At 42.4% G+C, this 11,578-nt stretch overlaps 1 pseudogene; it reads right to left on the bottom strand.

Moving 5' to 3' along the window:
- Positions 1–2,197: 2,197 nt before the first annotated feature.
- On the bottom strand, positions 2,198–3,725 carry LOC110289186 (annotated as a pseudogene).
- Between the last annotated feature and the right edge of the window lie 7,853 nt (positions 3,726–11,578).

Genomic DNA, 11,578 nt, shown 5'->3' on the forward strand with positions numbered 1-11,578 from the left:
GCCCATTGGACTTGCAAACTTTATTTGCCCCAGTACAGGGGAACCCCAGGGCCAAAAAGGGGGAGTGGGTGGCTAGGGGATTGGGAGGGTGGGTATGGGGGACTTTTGGGATAGCATTGAAAATGTAAACGAGGAAAATACCTAATAAAAAAAATAAATTATATAAAAAAAAGAAAATGATAAAACAATGCCAAGATATAAGTAAGACTCTCCAGACACTTGAAATACTATGAACATACCAGACTTAAAAAGTGTGATCTTAAGAAGGAAAAGAATGTAATTCTGGAGGCATAAAAAATTTTATTTAAATCATAAGAGAAAATTTCTCAAGGTTAGGGAAAAAATGCCAATACAAATTCAGGACTCAGAATATCAAGAAGACAAGAAGAGAAATGAATCTCTCCACTTCTATTATAAAACATATTAACATACAAACCAAAGTAGTATATTAGAAACATGAAGGGAGTAACAGAAAATCACATACATGGGCTAGTCTACAAGAAAAGAAATTCATTTTTCAAAAGAAACTTTAAAATACACGAAAGCATGAAATGATGTTTCAAGTTCTTAAATTTAATACTTTTCAATACAGACATAGCACAGCTATCACCAAAGCACAGTCTGTCACAAAAGAGAAAGGAAAACTCCGTCGTGAACAATAAGGCCAAGGAAATTAAAAACCATTAAGCCAGTTCTAGAGAAGATAGTAGAAGGAATCCATCAAACTTAAAAAAAAAAAAAAAAAGATTGGGTCGATTTGCATTCTTCTACATGCTGTCTGCCAGTTAAACCAGCAGCATTTGCTGAAAATGCTGGGTGGTTTTAGCTCCTTTGTCAAAGATCAGTGACCATAGATATATAGGTTCATTTCTGGGTCTTCAATTCTATTCCATTGATCTACCTGCCTTTCACTGTACCAGTACCATCCAGTTTTTATTATGATTTCTCTCTAGTAAAGCTTGAGATCAGGGATGGTGATTCCACCAGTAGTTCTTATATTGTTGAGAATAGTTTTTGCTATCGTGGATTTTTTGTTATTGTTATTCCAGAAGAATTTGCAAATTGCTCTTTCTTTTCTTTTTTCTTTTTCATCCCTAAATTTGAATTTATATCTATACAATGGTCTAAAAACACTCCTTAGTTTGTACATAAGCTTTTCATTTTTAAATTGCTATATAACAACAATATACTTCCTGATTATTTTAATATTTTCTGATATCTTCCATGAGTAGAAAAATTAAAAGGCAAAAGAAAATTAAAAGGCCATGGCCAGAGGACTATGTGGAGAAAAAAAATAAGACAAAATAAAACATCAATATGAAAATTCTCAGATATAATGCATTTATAAACACAGAAATGGTTTCATCAAAGATGGAGGTGATGAGCAGGCCATGTCCGGCATCTGACCCTGGTACCTAGGGAGGCAAAGTTCAGCCCTCTGTTTGCCTGGAATTCTCCCTTCTCTGCAAAAGCCCAGATGGTATTTCAATGAAAACAGCTAACATAACTCCCAGAGCTCACTGGACTGGAGAGTAAGACTGAGTATATAGGCCCTTGGTTGGCAGAGAAGGAAGGCAGCTGTAAGGAAAAATCATAACTCACACTCTTAAGCCACCCTTGGTCACCTGGGAATCTCTGGCACCTTGGAGACCATGAGTCAGCTATTGTCCCCTTACAAATAAAAAGGTATAGTCACCTCCCAATATGAAGTGAGACCATGGAAGGGGAAGAAAAGGTCTCACAGGGGTCAGGCCACGTGCAAAATCTGTTCATTTACAGATAAGCATAGAACAGAAGGCTGGTAACATTTAGAGCTTCCTGCTCTGTTATCTGGGAGGGTCAGCTGCTAGTCTTCGATCAGCCCCAACTTTGAGGATGAAGAGGGAGAAAGGTACACACCCTCAAATACTGGACAAGATATGAGGTCACAGAAGATCCTTCTTCCAAGTACCAAGCCCCAGTTTTAAAAGCTCTGCCTGGATGGAGGCTGGTGCATAACACTATCAGCTCATGATTCCTTGGCCAATCAGGAGCAGCTGAGATTAAGGATGGTTATCCTGCAAAGAAAAGCCATGCCTGACACCCAAGGACCTGGAGACAGGACTTGTCAAGGAAGAAGAGAAATTTTCTATCAAGAAGAGTTGACAAAGGAGGGACCAGGCTTCTCCTATTTTTCCATGGATGGCAGTACGTATCTCTAAGAGCTGGCCAGGTGCTCCACCTGGATGGTGCTGGTGGTGACAGTGAGGCAGATGTGTGTATGATGCTCTGCAGGCTTAGAGGGGGTCATGTCAAAGGAACACTGGGATGGAGGGTTTAGGTTTCTGTCCCCACCACTCCCTCCATGGAGAGCTGCCCCAAGGGACTGGAAGTGTGATGGTTGTGGAGGTGGCTGCACCTGCTGCTCCTTTCTCTGCTGCTGCTAGGGCTGCTGTGATACCTGCAAAGCTTGGGTCTGGGCCTAGACTTGAGCTTGGGCCTGGGCCAATGCTGTTGCTGCCGCTGCCTCTTGCATTTGTTGTTGAAGATCAGGAGGGTTGTGTTTGCACATGTTTCATAAGGTATGTTTCTGATGAATATGCCCGAAGACAGACGGTGCCAGTATAAACCCTGGCATGTTTCACTGTGTGTGTAGATTCATGAACTGCATCTGTATATGCTCGCTGACAGTTGTGGGTGGCATTTGAAGGGTTTATCTTTGTTGTGCTTCTGTCTGTGAGACTGCAGTTTGGAGAGTTATGTGAAAGCCTTCTCACAGCCCGGGTGTGCACATTTGTATGGTCTGTCACTCACCAGTATGGATTCAGGTGTGCTAATGCAGATGTGAGAGCTGGCAGAAGGATTTCTCACAAAAGTTACAACTATAGGGCTTCACCCCTGAGTGGATAAGGATTAGTGGATAAGGGCCAGGGAGGAGAGTTGGCATAGGTCTTGGAGCAGTGTGGGCACTTGTGGGGCTTGGTCTCAGTGTGTGACTGGGAGTGGATCTGCATCCAGGGTCACACAACAAGTTCGTGGTGGGATGAGAATTGAATCCATGTGCCCAAGGCTCTGTCCATTTCCTGTGCCACATTTCCCTTTGCTCCTGTAGGTCATGCCATCTTTCTGATGGTCATCGTCATCCCCAGGGGCAAGGATGTAAGGGCCCTTGATCTCAGGAAGCCCTGATTCCAGCATTCACCTCTTCTTGCAGCCCTGAGGAGGCTTAGGAGGAGCCACAGTGCCACCTCTACCACCACCTCCACCTCCTTCCTTAGTCAGGGTTGATGCTGCCTTCTTGGAGAGGTCAGGGGCCACCTGTAGGACTTGGGAGACAGGGGAAGAGCTAAGAAAATCATGGGAGCCAAAATATGGAAAGTCTGAGCTGCTGAGGCCATGGTCACAAGAGAGTCTGACGGGGATGTGATTACCAAACCTGGACGGTCAGGCGTGAATCCAGTAGATGGTACAGGAACCACTGTGATATTCGGTATAACAGATGGTGGACTGTGTGTGGTCAGCTGTTCTGACTTGGACTCTGTGTCCATGCTGATGCTAGAAGACAGGGACAGTGAGGCAGGAACTGTTACAAAAAGTGGGATAGTGAGGTGGTGCCAGTCCACAGCCCTTCTGTGGCAATAGCTGATCCTTCATCTTGTGATGAACACAGTGTTTTCAATCTGCCCTGAGGCTGTGGGGATAAAACTACAAAAGTATGGGTTAGAATTGAAGTGAGAATCTTCCATTCTACCCTCTCTCTCTTCCTCCTGTCCTCTTATTCTTTTTCCTTTCCAGGGTTCCTGAAGTTTCAGGAAGTGGTGCTGGGGCTTGTGTTCCTGGGATCCCCAATTCCTCCAAGTCCACTTTCTTCCGCCCTCCCCCAACAGCTTCAATGTGCAATCCTTTCGCCAAAAAGGTAGGAGAGCTTAAATCAAAACAGGGCACAGTGGTGAGGTTAGGGCTGCAGCAGAAAATGGGGTATGTGTAGAGAGTTAAGAGTGCTAAATTGCTCTTTCTGAGTCTATGAAGAATTGAATTGGAATTCTGATGTGGATTGCATTGAATCTTTAGATTGCTTTCGACAAGCTATCCATTTTTATTATACAATCTTGCCAATCCATGAGTATGGGAAATCTTTCCATCTTCTGAGATCTTCTTCAATTTTTTATTCAGAGACTTGAAGTTCTTATCATACAGATCTTTCAGTTGCTTGTTTAGAGTCACACCAAGGTATTTTATATTATTTGTAACTATTGTGAAGGGTGTGGTCTCTCTACTTTCTTTCTCAGCCTGTTTATCCTTTGACTAGAGGAAGGCTACTGATTTGTTTGAGTTAATTTTATATCCAGCCATATTACTGAAGTTGTTTATCAGCTTCAGGAGTTCTCTGGTGGAAATTTTTGGGTCACTTAAGGATAGTATCATACATTGACCCACTGTTATCTCCTTAGACAAAGCTCAAGTCCACTAGGATCAAGGACGTCCATATAAAACCAGATACACTGAAACTGTTAAAAATGAAATTGAGGAAGAGCCACACATGGGCACAGGTGAAATTTTCCTGAACAGAACATTAATAGCTTATGCTCTAAGATCAAGAATTAACAAATGGGAGTTCATAAAATTTCAAAGATTCTGTAAGGCAAAGGACACTGTCAATAGGACAAAATGAAAAAACAAAAACAACAACAACAACAATGAACCCAACCAAACCAACAGATTTACAAAAAGATCTTTATCAACCCTACATATGATAGAGGGCTAATATGCAATTTATAAAAAGAACTGAAGAAGGTTGACTCCAGAGAACCAAATAAACCTATTAATAATGGGGTTACAGACCTAAACAAAGAATTCTCAACTGAGGAATATCAAATGACTGAGAAGCACTTAAAGAAATGTTCAACATCAATTTATTCTCTCCAGTGACTCTCTAAGGTGCATGTGCTCAGGAGGTCATAGGCTCTAGAAGCAGCAGAGGAGTTGGGACAGGGTCCTGTGGAGGTGCACCCAGGAGGTGGGGCTGTTCTGCAGCTCTCTGTGCACTGGTCTTGCCAGGGGAGAGCTTGCCTCCAGGGAGTGCTGACACAGGTTTACAGACAGACAGGAGGAACAAGCTCCAGCCAGAGACAGCAAGAACATCTAATGCCAGAGATTACCAGATGGCAAAAGGCAAATGCTAGAATTTTATCAACAGAAAGCAAGACTATTTGGTACCATTAGAACCAAGTACTCCCACCACAGCAAGTCCTGGATACCCCAACAAATGTGAAAAGTAAGATTCAGATTTAAAATCATATCTCATGATGCTGGTAGAGGATTTTAAGAAGGACATCAATAACTCCCTTAAAGAAATACAGGAGAACCCAGGTGAATAGGTAGAAGCCCTTAAAGAGGAAACACAAAAATTACTTAAAGAATTAAAGGAAAAGACAACCAAACAGGTAAAGGAATTGAACAAAACCATCTAGGATCTAAAAATGGAAATAGAAACAATAAACAAATCACAAAGGGGGATAACCCTGGAGATAGAAATCCTAAGCAAAAATAAGAAGCCAAAGATGTAAGCATCACCAACACAATACAAGAGATAGAAGAGTGAATCTCAGGGGCAGAAGATTCCATAGAAAGAAGTCAAAATATCACTATTTGCAGATGATACCAAAGTATATTTTAGTGACACCAAAAGTTTCACCAGAGAACTCCTAAACCAGATAGACAATTTCAGCAATTTGTCTGGATTTAAAATTAGCTCAAACAAATCAGTGACCTTTCTCTACACAAAGGATAAACAGGCTCAAAAAGAAATTAGGGAAACAACACCCTTCACAATAATCACAAATAATATAAAATACCTTGGTGTGACTCTAACTAAACAAGTGAAAGATCTGTATGATGAGAACTTATAATCTCTGAAGAAAAATATGGAAGAAGATCTCAGAAGATGGAAAGCTCTCCCATGGTCATGGATTGGCAGGATTGATATAGTAAAAATGGACTTCTTGCCGAAAGCAATCTACATATTCAATGCAATTGCAATCAAAATTCCAAATTAATTCTTCAAAGAGCTGGAAAGGACAATTTGCAAATTCTTCTGGAATAACAAAAAAACCTAGGATAGCAAAATCTACTCTCAACAATAAAAGAACTTCTGGTGGAAAAACCATCCAGGACCTCAAGCAGTACTACAGAGCAATTGTGATAAAAACTGCATGGTACTGGTACAGTGACAGACAGGTAGATCAATGGAATAGTATTGAAGACCCCCACACCTAAGGTCACTTGGTCTTTGACAAAGGAGCTGAAACCATCCATTGGAAAAAAGATAGCATTTGCAACAAATGGTGCTGGCTCAACTGGAGGTCAGCATGTAGCGGAATGAGAATCAATCCATTCTTATCTTCTTGTACAAACCTCAAGTCGAAGTGAATCAAGGACCTCAACATGAAATCAGATACACTGAAACTTATAGAGGAGAAAGTGGGGAAGATCCTCAAACATAAAGGCACAGGGAAAAATTCCTGACCAGAACACCAATGGCTTGGGCTGTGAGATCAAGAATTGACAAATGGGACCTCGTAAAATTGCAAAGCTTCTATAAGGCAAAGGACACTGTCATTAATGCAAAAAGTCAGCCAACACATTGGGAAAAGATCTTTACAAATCCCACATCTGATACAGGGCTAATATTCAATATATTCAAAGAACTCAACAACTTAGACTCCAGAGAACCAAATAACCCTATGGGGTAAAGAGCTAAACAAAGAATTCTCAATTGAGGAATACTGGATGGCTGAGAAGCACCTAAAAAATGGTTCAACATCCTTAGTCATCAGGGAAATGCAAATCAAAACAAGTCTGAGATTCCATCTCATACCAATCAGATTGGCTAAGATCAAAAACACAGATGAGAGCAGATGCTGGTGAGGATGTGGAGAAAGAGGAACACACCTCCATTGCTGGTGGAATTGCAAGCTGGTACAACCACTCTGGAAGTCAGTGTGGCAGTTCTTTAGAAAATTAGACATAGTACTACCAGAGGATTCAGCAATACCACTCCTGTGTATACACCTAGAATATGTTCCAACATGTAATAAGGACACATGCTCTACTATGTTCATAGCAGCCTTATTTATAATAGCCAGAAGCTGGAAAGAACCCAGATGTCCCTCAACAAAGGAATGCATATAGAAAATGTGGTACATTTACACAATGGAGTACTCTTCAGCTATTAAAATCAATGAATTTATGAAATTCTTAGGCAAACAGATGGAACTAGAAAATATCATGCTGAGTGAGGTAACCCAATCACAAAGAACACACACCGTATGCACTCACTGACCAGTAGATATTGGTCCTGAAGCTCAGAATATCCAAGACACAATTCACAGACCACATGAAGTTTAAGAAGAAGGAAGATCGAAGTGTGGATACTTTAGTCCTTCTTAGAAGGGTGATCACAAACCCATGGGAGGAGATACAGAGACAAAATTTGGAGTAGAGACTGAAGGACAGGTCATCCAGAGACTGCTGTACCTGGTCATCCATCCCATATAGTTACCAAACCTAAACACTATTGTGGATGCCAACAAGTGCTTGATGATGGGAGTCTGATATAGCAGTCTTCTGAGAGGTTCTACCAGTGCCTGACAAATACAGAGGTGGATGCTTGCCCCCATCCATTTGACTGTGCACAAAGTCCCCAATGGAGGAGTTAGAGAGAGGATCAAAGAAGCTGAAGTGGTTTGCAACCCCATAGGAGGAACAACAATATGAACAGTACCCCCAGATTTCCCAGGAACTAAACCATGAAAAAAAGAGTACACTTGGAGGGAATGATGACTCCAGCCACACATGAGGTAGAGGATAACATTGTTGGACATCAGTGGGAGGAGAGGCTCTTGGTCCTGTGAAGGCTTGATTCCCCAGTGTAGTGGAATAACAGGACAGGGAAGTGGAAGTGGGTGAGTTGGTGAACGGGGTGGGGGGCAACGGGTGGGGCGCCGGGTGGGATAGGGACTTTTCAGAGGGGAGACCATGAAAGGGGATAACATTAAAAATGTAAATAAAGGAAATATCTATTAAAAAAAAAGCTCTGCTGCCATGAAATCCACAACAGTAATTGTTTCCCTCAACACCTTTCTGTAGAATATCTTTCTATGTCACTAACCTTCTTACTATTATCCTGATTTGCACACACCACCTCTTTCCAGCTGGGATACCACCAAAGTATTCTGTTCTCTGCCAAGACACCCGGGATTTTAGATCCTCAGGCCCTGAAAAAATAACCCGACCTGCATCCTGGTTCCCATGAAGACCTAATAACATCCATCTCAATATATCCATGACAACTGTACAAACAGCCATTTCAAGGAAGGAGAAAATTTTGCTGCAGTCCAAACACTAAAACGGGTCCATGTTTCTCCAAAAGAAAGAGGGATCTCCATCTACCCATGACAGCCCATGCATTAGGGCAATACCAATTAATAGGGTGCAAGTACAATCAGGGTAGGTTGGTAGAACCAAAGGGGGCATTCTATCATTGTATTACATCTCACTCAGCTTTGTAAGATCCTGCCTGAGTCCCAGAGGCCCAATACTGGATAATAACCATCTCATGGTCTGAATCACTTTCCTATCTAGAGGCTCCTGAGGATGCCTGGACAACACTGGGAGGGGTGTCTTAGAGACTTAGGAAAACTGAGTCTAAAACATCCAAGGCACAGTGATGGCTAAAAACCAGAAGGGATAGAATCAGACCTGCAGACTCTCCAGTCCAGAAACAAAGGAAGGTAGAAATGGCCATGTCACAAGTGGTGGTCTCCCTGACAAGAACTTACCAATAGAAATTTATCTCCTTCTTGAGCTGCAGGTTGTTCTAGCAGGCCTCAATGTACTCCATCTCTAAGTCATGCAGAAATGACATAACTTTCTTCTCTTTCATCTTCAATTTTTCATAGAGCAGATCTTGCCTGGGTCCTGGCCCCAGGAAGAGGGAACTCCATGAACATAGGCTTTTAGTAACACATGAACTCAGGATGGGTCCTGAACTACTCCAGCCATGGAAACCACACTCTGCATTCTAAATGCTGGGATTTTCTTAACCTTGGGAAACTTGCTATCGTGGCCCCAGAACACCAGAAGCTAGGCATCCAGATGGAGGGTGCCTTGGCTTCCTATGTTCACTCAGTAGGGCTGGAAGGGCAGACTAATCAAGTATGTTCTCAAGAGCCTAGGCTACAAGTCTTTGCTCACCAGACACCTGTGATTCTATTTCCCCTGTTTTCATAAAAGGAATTCTAAATTCTGGATAACTAATATATAGAGATAGATATTACACAGAATTCTGGAGATGAGGCCAGACATAACCACAGCTTTATAATCTGCCCAAGGGATACAAATGAATGGATAATTGTGAGCACATATTCAAAGTGCAGTGCTATTCAAGTGGGAATTACCAGACCTTGAGATCCACATCACCTGGAAACTGTTAGACAGGTAAATCCTCAGGAGAAAAACACAGACTGCTAGATTCCAAATTGTGGAGAAAAATAAAAACATATAAAACCTATTCACGTTTGTACATGTGCACACACACAGGCTCACAGACTTAGACCTATACGTAAGATGGAGAAAGAGTGAGAAAATAAGAAAGAGAGACAGAGACAAATAGAACACAATGAGAGGTAGAAGAAATGTACACAACATTACTTTTTTCGTGTTTAAGGCACACAGACAAATAGGAACAGGCATGAACCTCAGGCCTTCTAATCAAGCACTGAGAAGAACCAAGATCTGAATTTCTTGAGTTATTTTTAGGCATACACAACTCTTCACATGGACAAGATATTTACATGTAAGTCTAACCTATGAAACCAACTCGTAGAACAAGGTATCTGGAATTTACATCACCACAGAACTACTCAGGATAACCTTGTCCTCCTGGAATACATTTTGCTTGGCNGTCATCTAAAGGATCATGCAATGCACCAACACTATGTGGTTCTGCTTGCTCAACATGACATGTAAAACCTGCCCATGTTATGCATATCAGTAGTATTGCTCCACTGTGTCACTATGAACATGAATATCCTTTGCGTCTTTTTATGTGTGTCCCCTGCTGGACATGAGTTTTACTTAAGTATGTCCTGAGCTATCATTCTTGCCGGCAAGAACACACTCAGACAACCGGAATCTTCTGCAGCAAAAGCTTTATTGCTTCTTCAGGAGGGAAGACCCCGACCCCGGAAAATGGCTTATATAGCCCTCAGCCACGGTGTTTCAGCACCTGATGTGGCATGTCAGCTCCTGATTCGTTGCTCGCCCATTACCCCACTACTACGTCCTGAGATGGGCAGTGACTAAGTGTGAGTTCACTCTTGCACTTGCGCACAAGGCTTGTTTACTAGTTAGGCACATGGAGACCAGCGCCATCTTATAATGGTGATTGCTCGCGGCTCACGATTGCTTGCGGCACGGCTCTACACATCTCCCCTTTTTTATTTTATTAAAATGAGGCTGGACTAGGTCTGTGTAATCATGTCCATCCGCTGTGGCTCCTGTCTTAGGTCGTTCCTCTAATGTCACAGCCTTTCCCGTCATAGGGTAACCCTATCGCCACTGGGCCCCATGTCTTAGGTTGATCTGTGCATGAGGAAAGTTGCCCATCCCTGGATACTGCAGTGCTATGTGACAGTAACTACTAAATGACCTAAGGCGAACTCTCCAAAAGAGGCCAGCCACCAATGTCAACTAATTCTTGAGCATAGATAGCCAGATTTCGGGGGAGGCCCCTTGCTCAATGGCAGCAAGTGCTTGAGCTATCACAACCTTGTCATTTGTTTGTTGGGTTCTGAGCTTGCAAACCAACCAGAGCATGAACACAAGTCCACAGGAGGTAGCAACACCAAATAAACCTACCCCCACCCATTCCTTAAAATAAGAAAATGCAGATGAAATCCAGGAGGAGAGGCCCTCTGTCAATGACATGTCCACTCTCGTTGAGTTGATCTTTAAAACTGCTACCCTCAGGGCCTCAAGAGTCTCATCGAATCCCTCGGACCAATTTCCTGCAAGATACAAGGAAAGCTGTCTAGACAGATTAGCTGCATGAGTAAAATTTTCATATTGTACACTGGTAATACATAGAGCGTCCAATTTTCTTTCACAACCCAACTGGGCCATCTGGTATAGAACGCCTATCTGTTCCTCTGCCAGGTCAAGGCGCTGATTCAAAATCATCAGCCCTCCCTTTAACTTGGTACTACCAGAAGTTTGGACAGTGATGGCATCAGTCAGATCTGCTGAAAGCTGATTTAATTTTGTGCCTGATTGAACCGTACTAGCCATAGCGTACCCTGCAGCTGTAGCAGCAGCTGCACTGGCCGAAATTGCTATGATTATGGCAGCATTAATGCCAAAATCTCTTTTTTGTTGAAACAGGGATAAGGTGGAGGGTGTTTCCACCTGAACAGGGATCCAACGTGGGATCCGTGCCACCATGGCATGGGTGTTCTTTGTTACATCCCAACATTGAGAAATCCAACAAGAATCATTGGAACAGACTTCAAATGAATCATTTGAAAGAATAAACAAGAAA

The sequence above is a fragment of the Mus caroli genome, unplaced genomic scaffold (assembly GCF_900094665.2).
Source record: "Mus caroli unplaced genomic scaffold, CAROLI_EIJ_v1.1 scaffold_17820_1, whole genome shotgun sequence".
Taxonomy (NCBI): domain Eukaryota; kingdom Metazoa; phylum Chordata; class Mammalia; order Rodentia; family Muridae; genus Mus; species Mus caroli.